General features: G+C 36.4%; 1 long non-coding RNA gene across 1 annotated transcript in view; it reads left to right on the forward strand.

Moving 5' to 3' along the window:
* The first annotated feature begins 4,698 nt into the window (after positions 1-4,698).
* The window catches only part of LOC127549832 (uncharacterized), a 129,226-nt gene continuing 113,248 nt past the window's right edge, over positions 4,699-20,676 (forward strand). The window contains exons 1-2 of the long non-coding RNA XR_007950735.1: positions 4,699-4,972; positions 11,945-12,080. This is a non-coding gene — a long non-coding RNA (uncharacterized LOC127549832). The remainder of the gene's footprint in view (positions 4,973-11,944; positions 12,081-20,676) is intronic.

Raw genomic sequence — 20,676 nt, forward strand, 5'->3', positions numbered from 1 at the left:
TTACTTCATGGCCTTGGGACCATGGACATTTTAATCATTCATATGTTAACCACCTACATTGTAGAAAACATTGCTATCTTCTGGAAAACTACAAAACAATTTTTCATATCTACATAATGCTTTAAGAATTAGAGAATGTGTTCCCAAAGCAACCTGGTGAGATAAATGCAAGGATTATGATCTCCATTGAACAGATGAGGAAACTAAGGTTTTGAGAGACATCAAATGACTTGCCCCAAATTCCATATTTAGTAAGTACCGACACTTGATTTGAATTTTGGTTTCCTGATTTTGAAGTTTGGTGCTCTTATAATATGCCTTGTTACTTCCCCATATCATCCAAATGCTTCATCTGTAAATTGGATATCCTTTCCTTAGAAATCAAAGCTTAAAATAATGATTTCAGATAAATATGTTGGGTGTGTAAACAGATAATTTGCTGCCTGTCTAATACGATTTGACTTTGCCTCTTATAGGATTAAATGAGTGCAAAAAAAATCTGCTGTTAATATTAGACTTGGAGCAAATCTTCTGTCACTTCACAGATCTTTTAAACTTAGCATAAACTTGAGCAATATAAATACTAATAAGATGCACTGCTCTGTTGAAAGATTTACCAAAATGTTACTTGGGCAGAAATAGGAAGACTGAACTACATGAGGTTTCAGGACAGGTTTCTACTGCATTTTTCCAGCCTTTCACATCTCCTGATTTAAAGAGGTTTAAGGGTATAGTCATAAAAATTGAATGACATCTATGAAGTCCAGCTTATGGGAGAGTGGTCCAGATGAATGATCTGAGGACACTGATGCACAGATGACAATGTCCAAGCTCCCTGTAAGTTTTTCCCCCCCGAAAAAGGCAGGAAAATTATGGAAGAACAAAAGTGACCCTTAGGAGACTAAACTTTCTTCTACTAACCTAAACTCCATCCACTTCCAATTGAGTTGATGGGATTGGCATTTGAGGGCAGCCAAAAGCTCCAAACTGGCTTTTGGTGATTCTTTTTATTTTTATTTTTGCTTCTATGTTGTAGGGGAAAGGACTGGAAGAAGACCAATGAAAATTTTGCAGCTTTTTTTTTTTTTTTAAGTGTTGTTGATGGATATTGATTTTTCTTTATCTTAGAAACTTGTATTTCTAGGTCACCTTTTCTAATTCATATTATCATTATATGCATGACTTAATGGAAGCATGATAGCTAACTTAAATATTTGAAAGGGTGATAGAAGAGGAAATATACTTTTTTTCAGCTTAACCTCAAAAGGCAGAACTAGGAGAAATGAGACAAATGAGAAGTTGCAAAAAGACAAACTTAGGTTTGGAATAAAGACAAATTTCCTACCAATTAGAGTTGCTCTAAATAGACCAGGTTGTCTCATAAAGTAATGGTTTCTTCCTCATTAAATAAAAGTCTCCAAGTAAAGACTTGTTGAGTCTTTTCATAGAGAGGGTTCATGGGTTGGGTTGAATAATTCCCCTTTCAAAGCTATGATACTTAAGACTTGTCTTTCTGACTAAATCTGGTGGTAATGGAACTTAACAGAGTTGTACTAACAAATGTCAAAGACTTCTTAATTCTTTCTCTGAATTAGAGAACCCTACCTGCTTCTTGCCTACAGGAATCCCTTAGAAAATTGGCTTTCCATTTTGATTTTTTCTTTGATCTCTTTTAATTCAATCTCATCACTGGTTTGAGAACAAAGGTTTTAGAAGTTTTGCTTCAGAGTAGTAGAAAAAACTGCAGATTGTCCAATTCCTAAAGCAGTTTCTAATTTGGGTTGTGTAAGTAATCCAAGGAAGAAAAAGGGTAGCGAGACTCTTAAAGGTGTCAACATATACTAGCATCTTATGAATCTTCACAAAAACCTTGTTATTCTCACTTTATTTTTTTCTATTCCAAAGTGACTTTCAGTTTCACTCTTTCAGAACATCAAAGTCAGGTAATATCCCACTCTTGGTACTAACACTACTCAGAGAAACATTTCCCACATTTAGGTCTCGGCAAATACATTTCCACCTGTTCCTTGGAAAGGGGTAAATGTTAATTCTAACTCATCTCTTTAAACTGTATACTGCCCAGACTTTTAACATCCTATGGCCCTCATTTATATATAACCCTGAATCATGATTTCAGAATAAAAGGCAGTGATTTTTTATGTCATTGAAATTGAATCTAGAAATAGTAGCTGTGCTCAAATATAAAAAACACTCATAAAAGTCAGAATGATTTTTCAGACAAACTTGATTCTGATAGTTTTGCCTGTAGATCCTATTTCTTGAATGAGATCTTAAATAAAAATTCAAGAGCAAGAATAAAAACTGTCCAAAATTTCTTTATTTTTTTCATAGGTTGTCTTTCCCTTCTTTCCTCAAACTCTTATTCTCATCTCCTTTTTGGCCAGCTCAGGGCTTATTTCTCATTCAAAATTGAATTTAAGTAATGTCTTCCTCAAAAACAGCTGAAGAAAATATCTTCTCTTTGGTCTCAGTCATTAGTTTTAGAAAAGTAAAATGTAGCAAAAAATAGAGGCTTGTATAGGTCAGAGCTGAAGGGGTCCTCTTTAGAAATTATCTAATTCAGTCCTTTGTTTTACATAGAGGAAAACTGAGACCCAGAGAAATGAAGAAATTTGCACAGAAACATATTGTTAGTGGAAGAGTTATAAAGACTTAATCTCCTGACTTCTACTTAAAACTACCTTTTTTCTATTCCCCTCCCCATTTTGTCTTCCTTTTCCTCTCTTAGATCTGATTAGGTGTCTTTAATATTCAGACATATCTCCCCATAAACCATAGTTTCTTAGAGCAAGAGAGAGATGGTCCAATGGCGAGGCTCCATTGCTTGATGGGAACAAACCCAAAAAGTCTGATTGAACTTTGTAATTTGAGGAATATTGAAAGATAGCAACTTAACAGTATGTGACTCGAAGTCACTTCTCCAGGATAGTGGAGGAAAGCATACTGTTCCCAGAAGACCTTTGGGAAAATGTTCAATAGAAGACTGGTATAGCTATTCGGATTAGCTAATTGTGACCCTTAAATGTGCAAAGAACCTGGCCTGAGGAAATCTTACTTGGGGCAAATAATTAAATTTGGAGATGGAGAGGGCAAGGTCTGGAACCAGGAGATTCCAGGTGAATCCCTGACTAAAAATGAAGATCAGAAGTGTGGTTATTTTACAATTTTGTGCTCTCAATCAGTACTCTTCCTTGGGGCTATTAAGGTTCATGGTAGTAGAAAGATGAAATTATAATTATTGAAATTCTTGTCAACTTAAAATTCAGTCTAATTCGATTCAACAAATGCTCATTAAGAGCCAGGATATGGAGCAGTAGAATACATACTGGATTTGCAGTCTGAAGACTTGGGTCCAAATCTTCTATATTCCCACCACTGTTAATCAAGTGACAATTTTAAATGAAAGAGGAAAAAAAAATCCCTACAGTCAGGGAGTTTGTCAAGTTAATCAGACTGAATACAAGTGCATCTTTTATTGATTGTTTGGTAGCACTAGGAATAGGGAAATAGGAAAAGGGATATGTGTGAATTACATGCAAGGAAGAATAATTTTTAAAATGTATGTATTTATGAGGAAATTCCTTCTCCCAAAGCCTGTAGATGTTTACCAGTATTCTTGGCCTAATCAAGGATCTTCCTAGAGCAGTGAAGAAATATTGTCCCAACTCTGGTCACATCTCCCAGGAAAGGGTTTTGTCCAGTTAATTCAATACTTGTAAGGATTTCATTCATGGGGGGCTTCTTTCTAGTACGAAGGCAGAAATTCTTTTACTGTCTTCTTGGGTAAAAAATTCATCTTATGGCCACCCTTCAGCTAAGAAATGCTTGACTCCTGTACTCCAAACCTCTCTGGCTTGATAGGTTTTACAGTTTGCAGTGGGGGAGGATAACATAGCCTTTGGGAAGCAGGGTCACCTCTAGACAATGGTGAGACATTTGGGGATTGTGATCACTTTCAGGCCACTGTAAGGCACAAGGAATTCAGGGACGCCTCTAAAACACCAAGAAGCATCTGAGGACTTCAGTGGAGGTTGGCACAAAATATGGGATCGTTGGAAGACTAAAAGAACTGTATTCTGGTTTTGGTTGAATCATAAAAAGGTCTTGAGCCAGTCTCTTCCCTTCTTTTGGACTCAGTTCCATCATATGTGCGGTAGTGTGTGTCGAAAATGTGGGTAGGGGAAAAGGAGTGAGTGGGGTGAGGAGAGAACTCTGAGGTTTACGGTTCTGTTTCGGTTTTCTAACTGAGGGTCGTGCTTCATCCAGGACAACACTACATGGGGGACACTATACTCCCATAACCAATGCCCACTGATTTTAGGACGCCAGAGAATGCAGACCCGAATTGAGCAGTACCAGAGTGCACCCAAAATGCTGCAAACGTCAGGAGATTAATAGACAGTTTGAAGCTCGGTTTCTGGAGGAGGGGGAGGGACTCCTGGCCCAGGAGCTCTTTCTAAGCTCTCTCTTTTTGAGACGTTTCGCTAATGGGCTGCTTCTAGAAATTTCTGCTCCATTCCCAATGGACAGGTTTTTGAGGGGGGATAATCGGTGCAGTTGCTGGTTCATTCGGCTGCAGGACAGCCCTCGGGTACCAGCACAGTGTACAGGTGTCAGCCATTGGGCGGGGCCTGTACATGGTGACGTCACGCAGCTCTGGGCCGGCCAGCAGAAATAGGGCAGCCGTCAAGCAGCGGCAGCGGCATTTTCCTCTCCAGTCGGTTTTCTGTTAGTTGACTGGTAGAGGTGAGCAGCAACCAGCCTTCCTCTCCCCAGCCACTGCGGACAGCGGTCGCAGCTCCCTGTCCAGGAGAGGCGAACCACAACAAACCGACGCGTGCTGGAGGAGGTTCTCCTCTTCCACCTTTCTCCTCCTCTTTCTCCTCTGTCCCTCCTCCTATCTTCCTGCTGCACATTCGTCCCGCGATTCCTCCAGCCCTGGACGTTCCAGGTAAGAGGGGCCGCTGTGCACGCTGCGGCTCACCCTGCCGGAGTATTAGGGGGCTTGGAGCCGGGGTAGGAACCTTGCGTTGGGGTTTGAAAGTGCGCTGGTTTCAGCTAACGCCTTAGTTCTCTGGTCAGAGGATGACCTACCCCCAGTTGGGTTCCAAGGATCAGAACCCGCCACAGGAGTCAGCTGGAGGCCATCCCCAAGTCTGAGAGTGCCCTTACTGTGAGCACCTTTGCCCTGTTTAGTGTGGCAGCGGGTGTTGGGGAGGGGAGAGCAGGTCCGACTTGACCTGACAGTGGAGCTGGGCTTACGGGAGACTTGGAGTAGCGCCACAGTGCTTGATCTCTGGGGGTCTGGAGGTAGAAGAGCCCCGCGTCTGCCTGTCGCAGAGCGACTGGAGCAATTCAATGCCCTGCAGCACCAGCTGAGCCCAGAGGCGGCTGCAGACAAGAAGATTTGCGCTCCGGTCCGGGGCAGGCGGCTCATACCGACGGGGTGGGGATCACTAGCTGTAGACCTAGTCTAGCAGTCAATAGCAGTCCCTATAAAGCCGCGGATTTGGAGTTGATTTAGGGTTGCCTTTTTACTCTTTACCCAATGTTCTTTTCTCTTACAACTTCTCTTTGGTCTCTATTGCTTGCTCAGAGGTTAAGCAAGAGTGGGAAAAGTCGGTGTATGCCCAAGCAGGGCAGGCTCTGATTCCAGCAGAGTTTCCTCTTCAAGGCCACCTTGCAAATCTTTGCCCCAAGGTTCAGCATCCGATGATCCGCCTTCAACAGCTCCCCTTGCTCTCTTTCTCCTCTTACTTGAGCTGGCCTTTAGGGTGCCCCCTCAACTCTGCTACTCTGGCTTAAGTGCAGGAAGTTTGACTTCTGAGAAGAGGGATAGTGTTTGCCCAGCCTCGGGCCCTACAAAATGTCCAGGAATGCTTCTAAATCTTTCCTGAGCAGCCAAAACCAAACTTCAACCAGCTTCTGAGTTCTGAAGCATACCAGCCTAAGATCCCTCTACCAGACACAACTAACTAGCAAGAAATGGGCTCGTTTTCAGTAAGTACCGGAAGTGCACACTGATGCCCAAGCCAACCGTTTGTGGACAACGCTGTTAAAATGCTTGATTTTGCATTGTTTGGCTCTTTTAATTCTACGTACCCAAGGGAAGGAAAGATTGTAGAATAGTTAAGATCTGGTTTGGGTGGGTGAAGCTAGCCCTAGGAAAAGAGCTGTCTAAGATGACCTGGTGCTGAGATACATCTGAAGCTAAGTTCCCTGCTTTTTGATCCTCTAGATGTCGCTTCTGCTGTGATGATTTTTTTTTTTTTTTGTTCCCCTGTTGGCTTTCCAAAGCACGAAGCCTGTTGCTTTAAGAAAACTTCAGAAATGCCCGAAGTTCTTTACCTGCTTTTGACGCTTTCTCGCTTGACCGAGTTTTGAATAAATTCTCCCCAATTAAGTCTCTTTGACGAAAGGCCTACCCCCCTTGCACTTTTGGCCTTAGAATACTAGAATTTTTTAGAGAATTGTAACATTTAAAGAGTGATATATCTAAAATCAATGAGAAATACAGTTATCGATATTTTCCTCTAAGAATTGATAATGTAATAAGGAAGGCTATTTAATCTGCCTCAGCCTTGGTTTCCCGTGACATACCATGAGAAATAATAATAATTCTAACAATAATTCATATAGGGTTGTTGTAAGGATGAAATTATGCAACTTAAAGAAGTGTCTTGCAAATCTTAAAATGTTACATAAATGTAGGATGATACAGTGTTAAACCTAGGACACAGAGCAGACAAAGGACTTGACGGAAATCACAGAATATTGTTTGGTGTAGGTGACATGATATAATGGAGAGACTTTGTATTTAGCAAACCTGTGAATTATTACCTGTGGGACTTTGGACCAAGTCACTTAGTCTCATAAAGCATGGATTTCCTCCTCTTCAAAATGACTTAGTGATGTAAGTTTGTGGTCTTTAAGATCTTTTTCAGTTCTAAATTATATAAGGTTTCATGAAAGATAACACCATTAACACTCCAAGCTGAAGATGACCAAATGCATCTTGTATTTGATCCCTTGGTTCCTAGTTGAGCTTTTAGATGACTTTGAGTTGTCTATTGCAATAAACTTTCTATGTAAAATAACTGCTTGTGAGTGTGTATCTAGCTTTTTACAGATGGGGGAGGTGTTATGATTTTCATAACATCCTTATGAAATGAGCAGAAAAGAATTATGATCTCATTATGGAGGGAAGAAAATGGGAGAATAGAAATGACTTACCCAGTTTGTGATTTTTCCTTATTGTGATAGTTAGAAGCAATGTGGTCCCAGGTTATTTCTATTAGACCACTCCCTTAGAAGCAAAATTAAGTCAAATGAAAATTTCTTGCTTTTATCCATTTTCCTACCACCACCCCCCATAAAACTTCAAACCATTCTGTCTACTTGGTAAACCTGTGGTTTCTATATACCTTTTCTATTAGTTTCAAATACAATTGTTGGCCAATCAATGCTCACAGACTCTGTCTCTGTTTGTCTCTCTGTCTTTGTCTCTGTCTCTATGTATGCCACAACTCCTACACAGAGGATTCACATTGTGTACTTGGAAATTCTTTCAGGAAAATAGATTGCCAAAAAGTAAGACAAAAAATGCTAGCTGTACATAATATCCTGGAACTGCTTACGTAAGACTATGATTATTTTTTGCTGTTGAAAATTTAGATGACTATACTCAATATTTTTCTATTTTTTGCATAACTAACTTTGCCTCTAAAGAAGAATATTTCTCTATGTCAATCCCACAAATTCTTGGATTGCAAAAAGCTGTTTCTTTTTATGACTATGATCTACAGAGAAAGTGTTTTGAGGCCCCCCCTTTTTTTTTTAAATTAAATTCTTGTAGTAATTTGTAAGTCCTTTCTGTTTTCCATCCAAAGAAGGAAGAACTTCATTTTGGTCTTTTTTTTGCCAAAAAAAAAAAATCTTTCACAAACATTATAAGGAGAAAGTAAGATTGTTCCTGCTGCTGTATTAGTAGGTAAGAAATCAAAAACTCTAGATTCATAAGGTGGAAGATTAGACCTTAGATAGACTCTCTTATTTGCTTAGTCTAACCTTCAGCTTTCTGAAAAGGAAATTGAAATCCATAGAAGTAAAGTGACTTGTCCAAAGTCATACAACTATTAAGTATTAAAGGAAGAGTTCAAAATCAATTCTTTTTGACTCCCTTCCCTGTGCCATTGCCTTTCGCTATGAAGCTGAGATTCAGAATTTTGGTATCACTGACATTGTTCAAGGGTCAGATTCTAAGTTTAAAAAGGCGTATAAGCTGAAAGTCATTCTCAAAATGTAAGAATGGGGTGGAGCCCCTTTCTGCAATGTAACTTAAGCATAATTGGAATGTCATAGTCTTAAATATTATGCATAGAATCATTTAGGCACCTCATTTATCAAATGTTGGAAGTATTAATCAAAGATTGAGTAGATAATTACTAGGAAATGCAATTTAACTTCATTATGGTTTGTTGCAAGGTTAGTCTGAAACTCTTGCCATGCTTAATTTCTTTGGGATGCTATACTCATTAGAAACTTCCTGTGAAGGTTTCAGGTGGAAGCTAGAAGTTAGTTTAGTAATGGTTAATCCAAATATTCCTCATTTTCTCTTCTCTTAAATAAAAATAAAATTTGGCAGGTAGTTCATCAAAGTAGTGAAGAGACATTCAACTCTTTAATTTATAGTAAAATGCTCTACTTCTATAGAAGAATAAATATGGAACAGGGAATGGGGTATACATTGGAGCAACCTTAAATAATAGTATTTGATTTGAGGGTATATGATGGTCTTAATTTCACAAAAAGAACAATGAAAATATAAATTTATTCTCAGGAATAATAAACTAAATTTGAAGTGGGACTTTAAAAATTTACTTTAAACAAATCATCCCTAGTGCTGTTATATCATAAAAAGAACATTATATTTTGAACCAGACTTAGACTTTATTACTAGTCCTGTTCCTTTAACCTTGGTCACTTATTTCTCTTCCCTGGATTATTTTCAGGATTTCAGATTAGGTTGAATCTAGAGTTTTTCCATAAGCAAAATAAGAGATTTGAATCTTCCATCTCCAATGCTCATGAAAATCTAATTGTATTGAATCAAACTGTGTTAGCTGCTCTTTTCAGGTGTGATACAAGTAAGGAAGTAAGGAATTGAGGTTTCTTTGACTTTCTAATATAAACTCTTTGAAGGCAAAGATTATTTCTTTCTGTCTGTGTATCCCTAGCACCAACAACAGTGCCTAATAAAGCACTTATTATTAAATGTGGATGCTTGTGCTTGGAGGTGATCCTATTATAATATAGAGATTCTTACTTGCCAAATTCTCACCAAATGAAGGAGAAAATTAGGATAGCTAGAAGGGCCACTTTTAAAATTAACTCTTGAGTTTTCTCTATGACCTCAGTTGATATGTTCTCCCTAGCTTGCCACTAAGTATAAAAATGAAGTGCTCTATGAAAAATTGTTGTGAAGCATTCTGGGAGATGATAGTCCATAAATCTCAAGTGGCAGTATTTTTTAATGGATTGTCTATCACTGAGAAGAAGAAAGAATTATAAGTGGTCAGTGACATGAAATAATTCTGCCTAGAATTATCATGAAGCTTATTTATATATAATATATAGTAGAGCTTATATATAGCTTTAAAAACCCAAATTGCTTTTAGAAGTTGTTCTAGACTGTAAAAAATACATGGGACATGAGCATACTAGCATATTGTCACAACTTAGCCACATAACTAACAATATATACTATAGACATTCGCTATTGATCTTATGATCATGTGATTTAAAGAGAATTTCATGGAGAACTGAGCTTTGTTCAAGGTCACAGAAATTATTTGTGTCATAGGTAAGATTTGAATTCAGTCTAATACTCTCACCTGCCACTTTACCTTGACCATAACAGATACTTAATAAAATATCTTTTGAATTGAAGCTGGGGAAAATGAAATCAAATTTGTGATCTGGTCACTGTATTGCTGTATTACTTTTTAGATTATGGTTTTATGAGTTTAATTTCTCTTAGGAATCTGAAGATATTTCTAGTGTAAGGCAGAGTTTTAAAATCAGGTAATAGCAGACAGTTTTATTTGGATTAAGAAGGGATTGAGAAGAAACTTAAAAGAGGCTACAGATACTAGATCTATTTTATGGGAACTTAATGTGGCATCAAGTTGGACATAAAGACCAACCAAAGTTTTTGATGATTGGAGTAAGAGGCTGAATGGCTATTTCCTGCTGAGCCAGGCCAACAAACAGTAGTTTGGTTTCTGTCACACAGGGGTAGTGGGATAGGGACTGGATCAATGATTTCATTCATCTAGAGAGCTCTAGGATGAAAACATCTTGACCAATGCTCGGCAGCACCTTCCTTCTCTCCAATTTATCCTGAGTCATACAATGCATATGTCAAGTGTGTGAGTTGAACCCAGGTCTTTCTGCTCTGAGACCAATTCTCTATCTACTATGTTATGCGATCTCTTACAGATAGCATTTTACAATGATCAGTTTAAATTGAAAATGAAAAAGTTCCTTGCCTTTATTAATGGAGAAATGTTTGCATTCTTAAAGGATACCCTTTTTCTGTGCTGGGTACTGGGATAGTTACAGTTGAAGTACAAGGCTTGATGTCTCCTCTCATGAAGCTAGGGGCATTTGAGAAACGGTTTGGTCCTTAATAAGATACCAGTTTTGATCTTTTTCTGTGTTTTATCCAAGGACATGATTAATTAAAGTGCTAGTTTTATTCCATTCACATAGATTCTGAGCTTTGAAGTTGGAATGTTTTCTACTAATACCAATGGGAAGACTTTTTGCTTTTAACCTCTGCCCCCATTCTCCATACCCTACCTCTTTCAGCATGTCATGGTAGCCTTATCCTGTGTGTGAAGCCTATTTTATATTATGGTAATATTTGATCATCCTTAGAAAAGAAGATATGAATCATTATGTTATAGAGTTAGCTTTAGTGAATGGAAGTTAAATTATTATTTTTGTTATTTTGGAGATAGATTGTTCTGAGAAGATCATGTTTTTAAGGTTTTCCAGTTTCATTTACAGAGCATGGCAGACTAGAAAATTGTTCTTGAATTTTTTTCACTTATAATACAACAATTTTAGGCATTTTAGCATGTAAATTAGACATTATTATAGCTTACTTTCAGTATTTGATCACTTAGTATATGACAGGCATTTTTTATATATATTTTAAAATGCCTATAGCTTTTTGAAGCATTTCTTTACACTTTTCTTATTCTCTCATCAACATCATCTTGTGACTTTGGTAAAAGTAGATATAATCATCCCTGTTTTGAAGATAAGGAAGCTGAGGGGGTCTGAGAGATAAATCAAGTATCTTGTTTAAGGTTAGCTTTAAATATACTTGATATACATATACTATAGAGTTATAAAATGCTCTGTTTGAATTTTAAATTCTTTATAACTTCACTCCTGATTTTTCTACTCATACTTTATTCCCCTCCAAACACTCAATAATCCAATAATACTGGCCTATTTTTCTGATTTGACCTCTTTCAAGACTTCTGCAAAAAGCCTTTCCTATTCCTTCCTCTCTACTTGCTTACTCCTGCCTCTGCTTTTCTTTCTGGGTTTGCATTCCATTTACATCACATATATTTTGTATCTACATAATTATTTGCATGTTATCCTTACCTTTGGAATGTGAGGTCGTTGAGGGTAAGGACCATATTTTTGTAATTGTGACAATGTTTTTGCTCCTGTGTGGATGGGTCCCCTGTCCATGGCACAGTGTCTGGCATACAATAAAGTGCTTGTTGACTTTTTGGTATAGTCATGATTATTAGCTGAAGCTACAATATGATCACTGAGTAGGTGACTTGTATCTCTTTCTTCAAATGACATGGCTTGATGGCTATCTTATTCCTCACAGACTCAAGATAATGAAATCAAGAAGCTTTGGATCGTTCTTCTTGCTGCTTGAGATTTATTTGTCAACTACCCTGGGATGGATGCGTTCAGAGACAAGCAGGAGTGTTCCCTCAGATGTGGGAGGGCTGAAAAAGAAGGTATTTTGATTCACTTACTGATTGGGAAATATTTCAGTTTGAATTCTTTTCCGTGCTATTTTCAAGTGATATCTTTTTAGGATTGAGCAAATGTCAGGGTGAATTTTAAGCTTACTCATCATCTTTTCCTTAGGTTGCTTGAGGCAGGGTAGATTGGAAGAGCAAACATAATTATAGGATAAATCCTTTATCTCTGCAGCAGTTCTGAACCCTCAAAGATGCTCAGCCTATGGATTCCCTCCTTACTTTCACTCCAAATCATAACTTTCATTCACTAATCCCCTTTTCTCCCAAAGACAGAAGAAAACCAGCTTTATTAATATCCAAAAAGCCTTGAAATTTCAGACTAGAGAAACAGTATGAATTAATAAATCCATTCAGTTTGCATTTCTTTTTTTTTTTTTAAAGGATTTGTAGTAAAAAAAATAAATAATAAGAACTAACCACAGAATTGAATTTGAAGTCATAAAAGTTTAACTTTCACATTTAACCTTAATACTTACTTAACTATGTGATCTGTGCAAATCACTTAACCTCTGCCAACTTTAATTTCATCAACTGTAAAATGGAAATAATAAGGTTGTTTTGAGGATCAAATGAGATAATATGTGAAAATTGCCTAGCACAATACCTAGCACATTTGTAGTTAGAGAATTACTAGGGAACCTGCTTTGATGAAAATATAAAATTATTAAAAACTTATAGATTTTATTTTTTTTCTGAAACACCTAAAGAGTTTATTAATGAATACTTAACTGAAACAACTTTTAATAGGACTCTTTCTCTTCTCCACATAATCATGAATCACAAATTTTGTAGTAAAATATCATTGATTTGGAATTTACTCTTTGGAGACTCTGCTAAGAGACATCATGTGCTAATGAACAGAGATAAATCTAGCCTAAATAAAGAAGATCTGAATTCAGACTCTGCTTCTGCTATCTACTGAGTGACTTGTACCAATTGGTTAATTTTTTAGTGCCTTAGTCAATTCTTAAGTCTGTAAATTGTCAAATAGTTGTAGAACTGCACACTTGAAGTTCATTAAGACCAGTGAAATTGTAGGTCCAGATTAGAAAACAAGTTAACATTTCTAAAGATTGTAATTTAATGCTACTTATCTATGTCAGTGACTTTATAAGGGCCAAATGAAGTCTTTATAACTTTAGCACATGCCCATCTTCTTTCCTTGGTATTGATATTTTTTCCCGTGGAACACAAACCAAAAATGACTCTTCGTAGTAGTCATTTCTCCTGGGCAGAGTTAATAATGAAATAGCTTGGTCAGAAAGACATCTGATGGAGCAGTGAGAACTCTGCCAAATCTCAGAGAATACAAATTCTGTAGCAACTGGGCTTCTTACATCCTTGAGTTGTCTGAATTAATCAAATCCTAAGGATTGGGGAGGCATCCTTATCTCCTTAAAGGTAACTATACTAGTCTATGATTAAATAAATGTTTTTTTTCCCTTACCACAATATATTACAGGATCACTTAATTATTTAATAAAAAGGACTGATTCCTCATTCATTATTATTTAATTGTAATATAATCCTGAACATACAAGTCTTAATCTTTGGGGAGCTTCAGGAATAATTTAAAGCACACCTTCCCTGCTTAAGTTACCATTAAATTTCTTTATAGTGACACTATGATTAAATAGAAATATTTTGCCTTCCATTTAACTCCATGTACTATAGTTTATTGAAAACTTGGAAGAAACTAGAACAATGACTTTAAAGAATCAAAACTCCTTTTTCCCACTCCTCTCCTTTCCAGATTCACATGGCTTATGACCTTCAATCATAGTCCATTAAAAAATCATTCATGTTTAATGTGTAATTGTAAAGTAAAGCCTTTAGGGTCCTATTAGTGCCTTATATTAAAATCTCTTTTAATTAAAACATCAAGGCAGACTTTGCATTAGACATTAACCAGGAGTGAACTAACACAGGAAAGTTAATATTGTATGAATCTTTTGTTGTTTAATTGCTGTTAATGTTTTGAATCCTGTAAAGGAAGTGAATATAACTATTCCTAAATGAGGAATTTATTAAAAATTCCTCTTCTCTTGTAGATCATCTAATGGTCCAGTGGAAAGATTTTTGGCTTTGGGGTAAGAATGCAGTGTAGTACCATGGAAGGAGTATTGGAGAGTTAAGAAGATTTGTTCTTGAGCAAATTACTTTATGTCTTAGGGACAATTTCATGAATTAAAAAAAATCTTTTATGATTTTATAATCTTATTTCTTTGAGTAGTTTACAGGACTTTTCTATGTAGATCTTCATTGTTTTATTTTAGGGTAGGATTTTGAAAACAAATTCAAGAATTGGTGAAAAAAGGTTTTGAAACATGCTCCATCTAGATTTTATTTTTAATTTAGGAAAGTGTTTTTGTTTCTGACTACTTGTATAAAAACTCTTTAGTCAAATACTTTGATTCAGATAGACTAATCAACTCACAAATTTCTTATGAATTCCTGCTTTTGTGGATGCTTTTGGTCCTCACTTGGAATGTTCTCTTCTACTCTCTGCTCTTATCTTTATCTTTTTTGTTATCTTTTGTTATCCTTTATCCTGTATTTATCATTTTTTAAAAGCCCAGCAATGTGCTTAACTCTTCCATTCATACCATCTCTTCAAACCCTTCTCCTTATTGCCTGAAATCATAATAATAGGATCTTTCTTTTGATTCTTTTAAGAAGTTAAAGAATATATTGAATGTATATATTCCTCTTTTAAACTGAGAGTTAGTTCCTTTACAGTAGGAACTAGATCTTATGTAATTTGATCTATTCTACAATACATAGCACAAAGTTCTGTTTATATCTTTTGCCCAAATATTTAATTAATAGTTATTTAGAATCAACCTCCCACTATTTGAGTGTGCCTCCCAACTATGCCAGATGATATTCCTAATGTGCAACCTAACTTGGAGACAGTAAGAATCACAATATAATTAAGTAATGAGAAATGAGAAATCAACTCTTTAATTCACTGATCTTTCTGAGCTCCACTATGTTAGGAAATGCATTAATTTTATATTAACTGGCTTGGTTTTTTTTTTTTTTTTAGATAGGTAAGAAGCCCATCTTTTGGAATTTGGTTGGGTCAAAGAGATAGAAATATAAAAAAGTGAAATTTGGGGAAACTTGATATTGTGAAGTTTGACAGAGTTCCCCTTGCCCTGGGGAATGTCTTTGTGCCTCAATATTACTGACCTTGTTTGACTATGCATATGTATCATAAGGGATTTCTTTTCCTTTTTTCATTGGGATGGGAGGAATAGAAATAGTGTTAGGATTCTTACAAGGTGCTAAGTAAGTGGAATCGAGGAGACAAGGGTTAAATCTAGTTTAGCATTGACTTAATCCTACAACAAATAATGGTTTCCTAGTGATATAATGACTGGTGTATACTCAGTGTGGAACTTATAAGGAGGAGCTGTCAGGGCCAGAAAGGACAAGCCCACTAGAAACTCTCGGAGCCTCAGCCAGGATTCAGTTGAGGAGATTCAGAAACCAGAGAAGGCAAGTCAGGCAGAACTAAGGAAGACAGAGAAGGGGGGGGGGGGCAGGCTGTCCTTTGGAGAACACTGAAACGAAGTTCGGGAAGGTCTCCAGAAAACTAGCCAAACCCCAAGTGAAGGAGACAAGACTTTAAAGAAGACAAAAAAGGATTTGGACTTTTAATACCTGGCTGTACTTGGGGTGATTATTGAACTAAAACAAAGGCTGCTCCCAGAAGCCCTGCAAGAAATCTGCTCCCAGAGAAAATTACATTTTAGAGAAGAATATTACAAAATAGATTTCTGTAGTTAATTTTATTTCATTTTAAAGTACATGAGTGTTTTATTGCATTCCATTTCTCAAGTCTGAATCAGTGGACTGACTCAGAGTAACTATTGAGTGAAGAATACTGGAATGATCATTGGTAAGGGTAATTGCATTGCAACAACTGATTCCTTATCCTGTATAACCAGGTATAAAACGCCAGCCAGTCAGCAACCAGATTAAAATGTAGTTTTGGGGTAGCTGGACAGGGCATCAGCCTTGAAGTCAGGAGGGTCTGAGTTCAAATTTGGCTTCAAATACTTAACACTTCCTAGCTGTGGGACCCTGGACAAGTCACAACCCCAATTGCCAAACAAAAAAAGAAATTATAGTTTGTAAATATTTGACAAAATAAATAAAAATGGAGCATAGATAATGTTAATTTAAGATTTTCACAGCACATCCAGCCATTCTGGAGAGCAATTTGGAACTATGCTCAAAAAGTTGTCAAACTGTGCACACCCTTTGATTCAGCAGTGTTACTACTGGGCTTATACCCCAAAGAGATACTAAAGAAGGGAAAGGGACCTGTATGTGCTCAAATGTTTGTGGCAGCCCTATTTGTAGTTGCAGAAGCTGGAAAATGAATGGATGCCCATCAATTGGAGAATGGTTGAGTAAATTGTGGTATATTAACATTATGGAATATTATTGTTCTGTAAGAAATGACCAGCAGGATGAATACAGAGAGGACTGGCGAGACTTACATGAACTGATGCGAAGTGAAATGAGCAGAACCAGGAGATCATTATGTACCTCAACAATGATACTGTATGGCGATGTATTCTGATGGAAGTGGATCTCTTCGATAAAGGGATCTAATTCAGTTTCAATTGATCAAGGATGGACAGAAGCAGCTACACCCAAAGAAAAAACACTGGGAAATGAATGTAAACTGCTTGCATTTTTGTTTTTCTTCCCGGGTTATTTTTACCCTCTGAATCCAATTCTCCCTGTACAACAAGAGAACTGTTCAGTTCTGCACACATATATTGTATCTAGGATATACTGTAACCTATTTATAAAACATGTAAAGGACTGCTTGCCATCTGGGGGAGGAAGTGGAGGGAGGGAGGGGAAAAATCAGAACAGAAGTGAGTGCAAGGGATAATGTTGTAAAAAATTATCCTGGCATGGGTTCTTAATAAAGTTCTAAAATGGGTTCTAAAATAAAATAAATAAATAAATAAATAAAGATTTTCACAGTCAAACATGCAGCAGCAGGGATCTTTTTAAAGGTTTATTGGTCCCAGTGTCTATTTGAGTTTGACATCACTGCCCAATAGCATGTTCAGGCCTAGTTTTCTCTCAACTTCTTTCTTCCTTTTCCACAGTTCTCTCTAGAATGCTCCTCTGTTAACAAACGCCTCTTTTTTTTTTTTTTCTAGATTTCTTTTTTTTTTTTTTAATATTCTTTTCATCTTCTAATTCTCAATGGATTTGTTTTTTTTTTTCCTAAAGACCTCAATTTCTTATTATACTTTTAAAATCTGATTATTTTTCTCTTATTTCCTTCTTGACCCATAGGGCCAGGAGAACAAGCTGGCATCTTCCTTGTTCTCCATTGCCATTTTCAGACTCTCCCTTGGACATTGTCACTAAGTGCTCACTACTTTAAAGTTTAGTCCATCCTGCTCAGATCCTTGCAATCATCTAGTGACCTCCAGATCATGCTTTTTTCTCAGTAAGTTCAGTCCCTGGCTAACAGTCTTTTTTCTCTATCTATATTGTCACCCCCTTTGGATATTCTGACCTCACTTCTCTAATCTCTTCAAATCTCATCATCCCTGACTTTATTTTACCTCAGCTGGAAAGATCAATCATATGTTATACCCTCTTTGTCCCCATTCTCAACTATATTTCTAATTTTGGTTTGGCCAATAAAATATTCTGTAACCAGACGGCTTTAAACAAGTTATATTTTTGAGAATCAATAGAAAATCCTTGGAAGGATGTCTTCCTAAATACCTGACTCTCATAGTTACATCCTTATCTTTAGTTACAGATAAAATATCTTCTGTAGACATACTTATGCATAAATGCATGTATGCTTCAAAAATACGGTTTCCTCAAAGTGGGTATTCTTTTAACTATTGCAAATCACAAATGAAATGATTCTGTGAGCATGTCTAGAATAGTCCCTAGATAAGATAAAGTCTGCATTGAAAACTGTAGCAGCTTGGTCTAGAGCCTGCCATAACTTGCACTTCACTAACACGGTTTTTGCTTGAAAATCCAGTGTTGCCCTCACTCCACAGTCAGGTCAGACATAGGAGGAGAGCGCTAGTAAAAGGTAGGTGAGTATGTACATGTGTGTATGTAGATAGACTGGAAAATAGCTTCTGGGAACTTCTATGAATGTTGATTTGCTTTGACTTATTTTCTCCTGATAGCAATATTTAAAAAAAAATAATCTTTTGACTTACCATCATTTTTATTTGAAAATACTTGGAAAGGATTAATAAGATTTGACTTAGCTTTTAAAGTTATTATACCAATTACTTGAATATCCTTAGGGAAAAAATGTTTTAAATGACCAGTGTATTTATTCAAAGATTTGTAAAGCAATTATAGAAAATGTGAATTTTATTAAATGAATGCTTTATGTGCAAAGAGAACACTTGAAATAGCTTGCAAGAACTTAACATTTTGATAAACACAGAGTAACAGGAATAAGACCTGTAGGAATACTTTTCCTTGTAGGATGTGTGTGATATATCATGCTTTAGAATACCAATGTATCCCATGAGGTAACCCAACATAGATGCAAGACAATGGAATTACTTGGAATTTATAAATAGTAATAATAATAATAATAAGTAACATTCTGAGTGATATCAATACTTTGACTGAAGAAAAAGCAGTACCACTCTTCACTATCCAACTCCTTGCTCTATTGTGAAAAAACAAATTTCTTTTGACAGGTCTTCTCAAGGACTTTGTTTTAAGTTTCTGTTCTCTTCTCTCTCCCTCTCTCTCTCTTTTGTTCTTTCTCTGTCTCTGTCTCTTGTTTCTCTCTGTCTCTCTTTGTGTGTGTCTCTCTTTCTCCTTTTCTCCCTCCCTCCTCTTTTTCTTCCCCCCCTTTTCTGTCACTCTGTCACACCCTCTGTGTGTTTTTTATGTATTATAGAAACCCATCATTTAATAGTCATTTAGACAGTATTTCTAATAGAGAATCTTTTAGAATCACGAAACTATAGAGGGGCACACGAGAATATGTTTTAAAATGTCCTCCAGGTCTTTGAGTGATCTATTATGTTTAATGTCCTGTGGATGTACAGCAATACGTAATAAATGCTTGTTAAATTTTTGATATCCCCAGTCAAGATGTAATTTAAATTTAAAATGGAAAGCACTTAAAAGTACAGCTGTGAACTGAATTTGAAAAGATAGAAGGGCTAACTGGAACATAGAGACTTAAGAAGGGAGGGCGTAATCCAAATTGCCATCCAATACAAGAATTTTCTCCATAATATCTTGGGAAGAATATATCATTTGTGATTATTATGAAAAGTGCTTCAAAGGGACCTAAATCTAAGAGTGTGTGTGTGTGTGTGTGTGTGTGTGTGTGTGTGTGTGCGTGTGTGTATGTGTGTGTGTATGTGGACATCTAGTAAGTTGACTATGAGTAAGTTTAGAGGATTCAAAAACCCATGAATCCTTTCATGTTCAGCAAGATATCACTATCTTGTCCTCAGAGTAATAATGGGAGTCTAGGTGGAGTAGAGAGGATAACCTGCTGTAGTAGACAAAAGAGATGGAGACAAAGACTCTACTAGTGTCAGGCAGTTTTTGGGAAAGATGTACCATGAGACAGGGTAGGAATGGAGATAAGGGAAGGAGACATTGGGGTGGGGTGAGGGAGGGAGGTAGAAAAAAATTTGCAAACCCCTTTATTTCTTTCCAGAGCATGAATAATGCTTTCCCTATTTGGTTTTCAATTTGTCACATTTACAAAAAAAGGGAAAAAGGTGCTTCTTTTTTCAGGCCACGTCTGTCTATTATGATTTTATGACACAGTTTCTATTATTGGTATTTTTGTATTTTGCATTTATGTTGTTGTACTTATTGTGTCTATTGTTTTCCTGGTGCTGCTTATGTCTTTTTTTTTAAATTTCATGTAAGTTGTTTCATTCTCTGCAGTTATATAATCATCATTTCTTATTGTGCAGAAATATTTCGTTACATTCATATACTATTTTTTAGTCATTCCCTAATAAATATTATCCCACACAAATTACAGCTCTCAATCTTACAAGCAAATAGATTAATTCATCAACTTGGGAGTCTCTATGATATATCTTAATATCCTTCAAGCCTGAAACTACAGGGCTGCTGTTTTTTATTTTGCTATTTTAACTGCCTTTACTAAAGCATAAGCCTTCTTGAAATACCTGTCTTTCATAGTTCCATTCTCATCTTCACTCTGGCTCTGGTACCTGGGAGTTAAACAGACATGACCATGAAATAGCTCTAGATATCATGTCTACAGGTTTAATCAAGTTTGTTAAGAGTATTTCAACAATTAGATCTAAAGTAATACATATATGAAAGTAAAACATATAAACTCCTCCTTTTTTGAGTTACCCACCTATCATGACTTTAGAACTCTTATTCCAAATGGTTAAGATGTTGGCACAGCACATGGGAACTTGGATATCATTATTAACTTGAGCATGGAAGCAAATCTCTTTAAGTACATACTTCATTCTCCATAAGTACTATTAATTCAGTCAGATGATACTATATTAGATTTAATTTT

Source organism: Antechinus flavipes, chromosome 2, assembly GCF_016432865.1.
Source record: "Antechinus flavipes isolate AdamAnt ecotype Samford, QLD, Australia chromosome 2, AdamAnt_v2, whole genome shotgun sequence".
Classification (NCBI taxonomy): Eukaryota; Metazoa; Chordata; class Mammalia; order Dasyuromorphia; family Dasyuridae; genus Antechinus; species Antechinus flavipes.